The sequence below is a fragment of the Dunckerocampus dactyliophorus genome, chromosome 18, assembly GCF_027744805.1.
Source record: "Dunckerocampus dactyliophorus isolate RoL2022-P2 chromosome 18, RoL_Ddac_1.1, whole genome shotgun sequence".
NCBI classification, from domain to species: Eukaryota; Metazoa; Chordata; class Actinopteri; order Syngnathiformes; family Syngnathidae; genus Dunckerocampus; species Dunckerocampus dactyliophorus.
In genome coordinates, this window is record NC_072836.1 from 6,224,618 (window position 1) to 6,235,801 (window position 11,184).

The following is an 11,184-nucleotide window of genomic DNA, read 5'->3' on the forward strand; positions in this document are numbered from 1 at the left end:
ACTCCAATTCAGTCTGTTCATGGATCATCTTCCATTTTCATTAGTGGTGAGTACCTATGCATTTTATACTTTAAATGCGTTTAATAAGTGTGTGAGGCTTATTTGGGGATTAAACCTGTCATGAGTGAACAATGGCAATTGAAGAGAGAAGGGGAAGGGTTGTGGAGCTTCTTACTTTTACCGCAAATATTGATATGAAATTGAATTAGAACGTCAACATCCAGCTCGCAGGACGCTTTGGAAGGGGAGAAACGAGGCATGTGGCAAAAATAGACATTTTTTTATGTACGTACGCATCAATTAGTCGCAGGGAGTGTCAATCATGTGATGATGGTGAGGAGAAGACCCCCCCCCCCCCCCCCAATAGAAGCCACCATGTCCTCAACCTGAGTGTGGGAGCACAGGAAGAGGAGCGTGATGATTAAATTCCTGCCTTGGGGCACAGAAAGTCAACAGTGTGGAGGTTCAAACTTGGCCAAGGTGCTTGCATTGATGTTGTTGCTGCTGCTCGGAGCTTCCTGCAGGGCTGAGAATGTGAAGCCAGAGAAAGATGAAGCATCAAGGTGGAGAGTCACCGCACTCAAGTCTTAACGATGATTCATTCATTCATTACCTCCTGCATGGATCCTCCATGTTGGACCAAAGAAGGCGCCCCAGGACCAGCGCGCTTCCTTGGCTCAATGTCAACTTCCACCGACTTCATTTGACCGTTTCCCGTCTTTATTTTGCGGTTAATTAAAAATGCATGAACGTAAGACTTTTAAGGCCCCTGTGAGATGCCGCCGGAGTTTACACAGTGGAAGGGTCGGCGCCATGAATAAAACATGCTGTTTCCTTACATCATAATTATAGCCCTGCCTGCTCTTAAACAGTCACAGCTGACATTTCCCTCTGGTACCAGATCTCCACGCCTAAATGAGCTCTTTAAGGCGCTCATTAGGTCACACGTGCTGCATGATGATGCATCCTCGCCACAGAGCAAAACCATCACCTGAAAGAGACAAAGAAAGACCACCTTTTAGGTCATCCATTGAGTGACATGATAGTACAGTACACCGGTGGTGTGCCGTCAGGGCCAGCAAAGCCTTCTCTGCTGGCCTAACCGCTATCAGAAGCATTGACCTACAGTTACAACTGAAATTGTAGGGTAACACTTTACAATAAGGTACACAAAATTGCAGTAGTTAATGAGGAACGAACCTACCGAACCCTAACCACTACTCATTAGTTCTTCATTAGTTCCTCAGTAACTAACCTAAATTTATGTGCCTTAGTTCCTCAGTAACTACTCTACTCATTAGTTGTTCATTAGTTGTTCATTAGTTCCTCAGTAACTAGTCTAAATTTATGTGCCGTAGTCATTAGTTCCTCATTAGTTTATCATTAGTTCTTCATTAGTTCCTCAGTAACTACCCTAAATGTATGTGCCTTTGTTCCTCAGTTCCTAGTCTAAATTTGTGCCTTAGTCATTAGTTCCTCATTAGTTGTTCATTAGTTCCTCAGTAACTAGTCTAAATTTATGTGCCTTAGTAATTAGTTCCTCATTAGTTTCTCATTAGTGCTTCATTAGTTCCTCAGTTACTAGTCTATATTTATGTGCCTTAGTCATTAGTTCCTCATTAGTTCCTCTGCAATTACTGTATTTTGTGTACCTTATTGTAAAGTGTGACCAATTGTAGTATTTGTTCCATGAAATTGTGTCTATTATTTTAATTTACTAGCGTGTTTCTTGGCGTTTGACTGAAGATTCTGCCACAGCTCACAAAAGTCGGGATTTTGACCCCATTTTTGGTTCTGTGGTTATCATCACACCTCTTCAGGTGGCATGACAAAAAAACACACAAAAGCGCCAAAGAAGAAGTAAAACACTGACTCTTTGGGTGACTTTTGAGCCAAAAATCATGGTTGAACTACAAATTATTCATGATTTGGGTTGTATTTGTCTGCTGTTATCTAAAAACTGGAATTTTCCACCTTCCACAGTAGTAATATGAATAATATTACGTCTTTGGAGGTTTTATTAGAGGCGGGAAGGTGCCTGTTTAAAAAGTGCAATGACGAAATGGGGGGACAGTGGTGTGTGTTTCACCTCATCGCTGCTGTGGTGACAGCAATTGTCAAAATGATTTGACAAGCTGACGTCTAATTTTCTGATCGCTGTGTGGCATTTCACACAGTTCCAGCAATATCCCGGGTTTGCTGCGTTCTGAATGAAAGGTACAGGTGGACACATGCCGGCTCTTGTCTTATGGCTCATATGCATTTGTTTTCATCATAAAATAGTAACAATACGTCGCATGTTTTGCAGAACTTTGTGTAAAAGTGGCCTGCGAGAGTCAGCTATGTGGACCACTACAACACCAAGGCCTACAGTATATACTGTAGTGTGTCTTGTAGCAGGTTGTCTGAGGTCCAACAGGTCCACACATGAGCTGGACTCCAGCGTAGCGACACAGTTGGCTAACCTCGAGATGACTCATTAGTGTCTTTCTCCAGGCGGCAAAAAGTTTCCTTAAACAGGCGGCCAAAAATGGACCGTTTGCGAAAGTGCTGCTTTTTACTCCTCACAGCGAGGAGGCTTCTAATTCATTCCTCTGGGCTTCATCGTTATTCTCAGCGGAGACGAGCAGTGTGATGGGGTCTCTTCTTACTGTTAATTAGCGGCGCGGAGAGGATGGATTTTTTTTCCCGTTCTTTTTTGAAAGCTGCCACGAGCGTGACACAAGGCCATCGGGTTACTGTCTTTCGGAAGTAAAGCTGGAGTAAAACGTGGAGTTAACGACACCCCTGTGTCATGGAAACGGCGCTAATGCGTGTAAAAGAGGCCGAGGCGTGTGATTCACGTGTTTAGATTCTGCGTGGATTCACGTCTGCATGGGTTATTTTGCTCATTAATGTAAATGAATAATCAGCAAAAAGCATCCCCAACAGTGTACTGTACCTCACTAGGGAGCAAAAAATACAATATTGTTGTATTTTTTATTGGTATTTATTATACTGTACTAAGGATCTCGCGAGATGAAAACATGACAGGATTTCTTGTTTGGAGAAAAGCTATATCGCGAGATACAGAGGAATTCTACATGGGATCTAATGTTACTTAAGATTTGTCAGATCAACCCACGTAGATGTTTGGATTTGCTTGCACCTTTAATCACAGAGCGGTTCAGTGCCAGGTTTCACGTACCGGCGACCACCGGTTTGGTTTCACGACACGCCTCATCCATAGAAGAGTCCCGTGTTGACAATTTGAAATTGTCGCTATATTTAGCGAGTAAGGGTGCGCATTTAAGTTTTTCTTGAGTCGTGCATTTACTGCATTTGGCAATTAAATACAAACCATCAAGAAAGATGAAGAATCCGCCGAGCAGGCGAGCCGGAGTGATCTCCATCTCCGTAACGGCGTGTGATACAAGTCTGAAAGCTGGGGAAACCCTTCCACAAATGCAACAATTACATTTTTTATTTTTTTTTTTATTCTAAATATCAAAGGACAGCTGGACATCTGACGTAAATAGACAGACACGTAGATAAGAGAAAACCAATTATTATTATTATGTTAACAGTATATTATAATAACAGTGGTTTATTTGAGCCTCAATTTGTGGGACTATAAATATTTCAAAACGCACCTGCATTGTTTTGTGACTTTAATAAAAAAAAGTTTTTTTTGTCTAGTCCTTTTTTTTTTCCATTGTACTTTGCTTAAAATTAATGCTAAAATCTCGCGCATCGTCTCGTCCCGTGAGTTGGGTGTCTTGTGACGCCCCATACTGGATATATGACTACATACTAATATTTGAATACAGTATTTCTAATTAATTTAATGTGCTGCACAGTTAAAATACACAAAAACAACCCTGATTTATCAATATTGTCAATATTTAAGTCATTTTTAAAGCGTGAATCAAATTTATTTTTTTAAATGCTATTTCACCTAGATGAAATGTCCATACATACTAAGTTTATTAAAAAAATAATAATAATAATATTTAATACTAAAATTTAATTTAATACTAAAATAATAAAAATTATTTAATAATAAAATTATTTAATACATTTTATGTATAAAATATTTAAAAAGTTATTTTTTTTTAGTAGCATCTACATGAAATAATTTTTCTTTTTAAATTATAAAATGAAGGATAATTATGTGAGTGGAACATTAGAAGCATCATAATATGTTATATATAATAATTAGATTATATTTATTCATAACATAGGAACAATATTAATAATATCCATTATATTTACATGTATAATTAGGAATCAATTACAAAATAAAATAATTAAAGACGTCATACATTTAAAATTAATGAAGAAACTTATTTGAAAAATGTAAAAATAAAACATGAAAAAAAAAGAACATAGGAACGTTCTTTTCATCATTGATGTTTTTTTTATGTTATGAAATCCAAACAAAAACCTTGACAAGCTTGATTTCCTTAAAAAAAAACAAAAAAAAACACTTATTCACTTTTGTGTGAAGTAAACATTACATAAATTAAGAATAATACCCATCTCTTTTTTAGTGTGTGTATTTCTTTAAAACAGGAAATGATGGCAGGAAGTTAGATGGGAAAAAAAAGGCATCCAATTAGACGAATGTGTTTTTGTGTGAGTAAAACAAACGATGTGTTTTAAGTGCAGCAGCAGAGCGATGATAAATGTCCATGCATAAAACCCTGGAGGTTACGTTTATGATGTAAATATGGGTGCATCTACAGTATATGCTGCTCATTAGGAGGCATTACGCTGACTTGTGCACACTAAAAGTATCATTTAAGAGACGCGCAGCCCGGCCCTTCCATTGTTGCAATAAATAACACTTTCCTCTTTGACAAGGGATGGGAAGATGGTACTGTAAAAACACACGATCGAGTGTTGGTCTCATATAAACATTCAAGTGTTCTATTTATGTAAATCGTGCTAACAATTAAACTTTTGAGGAAAAAGTGAAAAGTGTAGAAACAAGTTGTCGTTGAATTCAATGAGCCGGTGTCTCCAAACTTTTGATTGGTGCTGCATGCATGCATGCTGTATGCAGTGGTGTTTACTTTTCCAGAGGACGCCACTTTTAGCTGCGGATCTATATTAAAATCAGTCGTGCAGTCAAAATAGTGAGGCAATTTCTGTCGTCTTTGCCAGTTTTGAAGCAAGCCGATAAAGACAGACAGGAAATGACAGCGGCGAGTAAAGAAAACAAACATTTCTCTGCAGGCTTTCCCTCACTTTGCGGCCTGATGACAGACAGGAAGTGGCCGCAACACTCCACTCACACTCACTTCTTTGGATCACTGCTCGCTCGGTTCCGCCTGCTGGACTATCAATCTCCAAAGCCGTCAGCCACACTGACCCCCGCAGGACCCCGGCCACGTCCTGAGATAGAAATCAAACGCTCCTTGTTGTGTGCAGTGCGAGGCTGCAAAGATGGCTTGCCCTGCTTTCAATGGATTCCTTGAAGGAGATGTCTCTGAGGGGAGGAAATAAAAATGAAGTGAATGTGAGGTGAAGCTAAGCAGCATGGCGGAAAACATTCCAATCACGCACTGCTAGCGGTGGCCATTGTTGTTTAGTATGACTTACAACAGCGGCACAAAAGCTACACTTTCCTTTAACACCAATATTACAATTACAGGAAGTGTCTTGACAGCCATTATTGTAGTTCCTTTGATCTGTAAGGGACTACAAGTCTTTATCGCCCTCTTTCTTTGAAAATATGAATGCAAGGTTTGATGCTCTGTAGAGATTAGTAACCGATTAAAAGACTTACTATTTAAATGATCAAGAAAATGATTTACTGATTGTGTTCCAGAAATGTGATGGTTTCACCACAAGCTCGTTCGCTAGTTAGCTACGTTTTAGAGATTTGAGAGGTATGTTTTTAAATTGGATTACACTTACACACGGATTGGCCATTTGTTAGCGTCGTGAGCTCGTAGGATTACAGAAAAAAAAGTTAATTTGTTAGTTTATGAAGTACCCTAAAAGTCTTTGCGTTTCGGAGATCTGAGGCTCGAGCGAGTTTCAGAAGTGTGAGGTTTTGTCATTAGCTAGCTAGAGTGTTTTCTCAGAGTTATGGTTAGCAGGATTACGCAATAAAACAAAGTGATTTTTAGACGTTTGAGGCACTCTAGCGCTTTCATTAGTTATTTAGGTATTACCTATTACATTAATTAGAGATTATACTGTATACTGTATGGGTCACCATTAATAAGACAGCTAGATTGGCAAAAATATCTAGCCAATTTCCATAAGTTTGTGGTTACGTTTGGAACCCCTGCTAACGAGCAAAGGGCCTGTCATGATTGGCTGAAAAGGTATTTGACAGATTTTCCAAGATTGCAGGCTGTTTACGGTTCTACAAAAGTTAGTTGGCAAGTTCCCCTTAAAACCAACGTCAAGAAATACTGATCGATAATGATTTGTGGGTTCGTTGGGAAGAGCCGTGTTCATTTAAATGCTAATTGCGATAAAGGTGCCTATCCAGGAGTTAACTGTCACTCTTTGCCACTTGAGGCCCACTGAGAACATTTTCCAAATGTCTGAGCTGGGAACAAATTAGCATGTTACACATTGTCGCATGTGTTAAATGGTTGCAGAGGCCAGCTGCACGTCGTCGCTGCTAACAGCCATGGTGAGAGGACGCAGGAAGTGTCATTACGCAACCTGCCAGGTGGCGCTCTCCTCAACTCTGGACCAGCCAACAGGTGATGCGAGATTATCGAACTTTTCTGATGGTTCACACAAATATAATTTTATTTATTTATTTTTATGAGAACATTTTTTTAGAAGAGTATTTGAGAACGAAGTCGTCATGTTTTGAGAAAAAGTCAAATTATGTGAGATAAGTGACTTTTTTTCAAAAATAATGCTGGAATCACGCTGGAATTTTACGAGGAAAAAGCTGTCATTTTTACGGGGAAAATGTCTCTTTTTTCCGGGAATAAGGAGTATGAGAATTCATTATGAAAACATGTTGCACATTTTACAAGAACAAATAACATGATTAAGAGAAAAGATTGGTACTAAAACATTTACAAGAATGAAGTTGCAATGTTACAAGAAAAAGTCCTGAGTTTTATGACAAAAAAGATGTCAAACTTTTACAAATAAGGCAAACAAGAATTACGTCATAATATGACAAGTTGCAAATATCACGAGAAAAGACGGAATTTTGAAAGTTTGTCAAAACCCGGAGGAAAACTTTTTTTTTTTAGACTAACACTTATAGGAGAATTAAGTTGAAATATTATGATAAGAAGTTGTCAAATTTTTGTAATTTTTTCCTAGATAACGTTACGAGAATTAAATACGAAATAAAATCATTTTTATGAGAAATTTTTTTTTTTAGAAGAATGTTTGAGAATCAAGTTGTCATATTATGAGAAAAAGTAAAATTATATGAGAAAAGTTCATTAAAAAATTGCTTATGGAATTATGTTGGATTATTATGAGAAAAATCAGCAATTTTTTCATGGAGGACAATTTTTTTTTCCCCAGAAGAAGGTTCAGAAGAATTAATGACGAAAACATTTAGTTTATTTTACGAGAGAAAAGGTGATTTTTAAGCAAACATTTTTTCCTGATCACATTTTAAAAAATGAAGTTGAAATATTACAAGACAAAAAATCTGAATTTTTATGAGAAAAAAGTTGCAATTTTTTCCACAAATGTTTATCAGAATTAAGTTCAAATATTAGAAGAAAAAGTTGACATTTTCATGAGAAAAAGAAGCCTTTTTAAGAGTTTATGAGAATTAAATTGGAATTTATGAGACAAAGTCATAAGAGAAAAAAGTTTAAACTAAATTTAAAATGAATTCCATTTTAAAATAAAAAAAGGTGATTTGACGGACAAGGCCTGCAGTTCTACAGTAAAAGAAGGTCAAGAAAGACGAGCGCGGTGCTCCTTTTTCTCACCTGCTCCATACGTGATCGCCATCTGCAAGCTTGTGCGCTAACGGAGATGGAGCGTCTTTTAAAAGCGTTCTTCCCGGGAGCGTATCATTTCCCATTTCAACACACGGCCCCCCCCGTGCTGTAATTAATCCCAATTTAAGGGCGGACTGCGCTGTGTGTGTAAGTCCACAGATGGATCTTCTGTCAGCCTCCGTGGCGCTTTAATAAAGAAGAAGAGAGCCGGTCGGACACACTAGCCTGTCAAAAAAGTGATTTATTGCGTCTTTGGGGATATTCTAAACAATATGAATTTGTCCATTTTAAGACATCATCCTTGCAAGGCTGCTCTGATCGCCTTCCAAGCTCGCCTAATTTTGTGTGTTTTTATTGAATCATAAATCACTGCTGCTTTTTATGAGCTTTCCCCAAGAGAAAAGGGGAAGACTTTTTCCAAACATGTTTTCCTTTATGCTGATTACTGCAGCAAAGCACACAGCAAGCAAAAATAGTTCTCGCCTCATATGATTAAAATGTCATTAAAGAACATTTAATACCTCATTGATTGTTGGAACTATTAGCGAATACACCAGGCTAGCATGAAATATGGCTGGAGGCTGTGCAAGCCAGGTCAAAGCGCTTTATGTTTAATTGCAGCTATTTATTTATATAAATGTGTCACAAGGAACACAAAGCGCTAAAAGATTACTGTTAGTATGCTAATGACGCCGAGCTGCAAATGAATGCTAATGAGGGCGCGACTGCAAACACGCCGCAAACCATTTTACCATCTTAAGCATTCCCAAAGCCTCCTACACAAGCTTATGCCCATTTAAGACAATTTGTGACAAATTATATAACAAATACAGGACAAATTGTACAAATTGGACCCTTTTTTAACCACAAAGTCAACAGAGTTGGTGAAGCGGCTAGCTAGAGTTTAAAGTTAGCTGGTTTAATGTTAGTACTGACATTGTTTTGGATCCTTTCAGCCTAAAAACACCATTACAGTCCAATTACAGTCATTAAATGTGTTAAAGTTCTGTTTTTTTTTTAATGACAAAATGTAAAAAAACCCCATCACGCTAGCTTATCCTACCATACCAACCAAGAAGTTGCGGAAATATCGTAATATCACAAGGATAACGTCAGACTTTTTGAGAACAAAAGTCACAAAATCACAGATGAAGTCACATTTTTTGAAAATGTCCAAATACTACGAGACCAAAGATGTAATTTGATGAACTCTTTCAGTTGCAAAGACATATTTATTTGTTTTTATAACCCCAAACGCCAGATCCCAAAGATATATTTATACGTCTTTTACGTTTTTTTGCGTGAGAGGCAAAAAGAGGGGATGATCCAACTTTGCACTAATGCACTAACATTGGCAGAAGAGCATTTGATGATAGCTTGGCAGGGATCTTTTCAATGGAAGAATCACACAAGACAGGAAGGAGGAAGTGAGAGAGCGTGGAGGAGTGTAGCGTGCAGAAGGTTACACATTGTAGAGACATTTTAAAGGGGACCCTATTATGCTTTTGTTGTTAAATTGTTATTTGGACCTAAAACAACCCTTTTTTGTGTTGTTTATGTTGTGGTATAGTTGTTTAGATATTTCAAGTGTCACAAAAGCAAAAAAAATTGTATCAAAGTGAAAGTTATGTTTAAAATGTATCTTTTCACAAAAAGCTGAACTGATATTTTCCTGAAGCTTAATTATTTTCTACAGTTGATTACTAATAAACGGAAAAAGGTAGAAACAAACTCTTTTTTCTGATGAAAGTCTAATCTTTCTTTTGGTAGCTTCCATGTTTATATAGCAATAGAACACAATATTCTGTGTGCCTTGAAAAATTAGTCAAAATAGTCTAAAATGGCCACTACTGAAGGGGTTGTCTTTTGAAAAATGGCTGGGATTGAATGAGTTAATAATTCATTGTCAAAAGGTACAAGAAAAAAAACAACAATGGTTCAAATAAAGTTGGATTTTTCCAAGAAAAATATTGAAAACAATTTAAGAAAAATGGACGGCAAAAACAAAAATTGGAAGAAATCTGATCATGTTTGAAAAGAGATGAATTCCCTTGAACTGCTGTAATGTTACCAGAATAAATGAGTTATTTTATTCGATGACGGTCATTATCGTAAACTATGACTTTATCCTTGCATTTACGACTTCCACGTCATTCTCTGGCTGCATTGTTGGACTAATAATAAAAGAGCACGGGATGTTAAGCCACGATTAACCGTGATGAAAGTGTTCGTGATTAGCTGAGCGTCAATCAGCTTGTCTTATCGGCGGTGTAAAAAAATGAATAAATAAAATCCAAAGTTCCTCTGTAGGCTGTTGTGAACATCAAAAAGCTGCTTGATGCTGGTAATAAAAGATAAATAAGACATGATGATGATGATCCACTTGGACACGTCTGCTCGAAGGAAAGTGCTGCTCTCATGTCTTTATAATTAGACAGGAGCCTGCAATGAAAAATCAATGAAAGCGCAAAGTAAGTCTGCTTTCAAAGACCCGCCACTAAATTAGGTACACCTGACCACGCTGATGACAGCCAATACAAAAAGAGTCATTCCATCAATAATAATGCTCACTAGAGCTATCCATTTAACATGTTTGCTATTGTGGTGGTAAGATAAACAGTGTTTTATGAAGTGATGGCCCCATTTGGGCTGGTGTGCAAATGTGCAACAGAATTTGCATAAACACATAAAAAATAGTCTTGGAGTAATGTTACGAAAAAGTCATCTTAAGAAAATGTAAAAAATAAAAAAATAATAATACAAGAAGCTAAAATTGCAGGGAAAAAAACATACTAATTAATTAAAATTAATTACTCTTATTAATGAAGTTGGAGTTGTGTAAAATTTGAAATGTTCAGAAAATAATACAAAAAAAACAACACTGATTTTAAAATAAATGTCAAAAACAAAAAATTGCAAGAAAAAAAACATACCAATGAATTCAAATGAATGAGTCTTATTCATAAATAAACATTTGTGATGTTAGAAATTGTCATATTGGGTAAAGGAGTCTTAATTTTAATATGAATTTCCATGACTAAAATTGTGTGAAACAAATGTTTTAATAGTCCTTTTTTTTTTTTTTTTCCCCCCCCCTCCAATTCAAGACCAAAATGGGAATGTGACAACAATAAATTTGGAAATGTATCGGGGTGTCCAAACTTTTTCTACCGAGAGGACTAAAATTATGTGAGACAAATTGTACAACTCGTAACGTGACGGTCAAAATGATAGAATAATAAAAAATAAT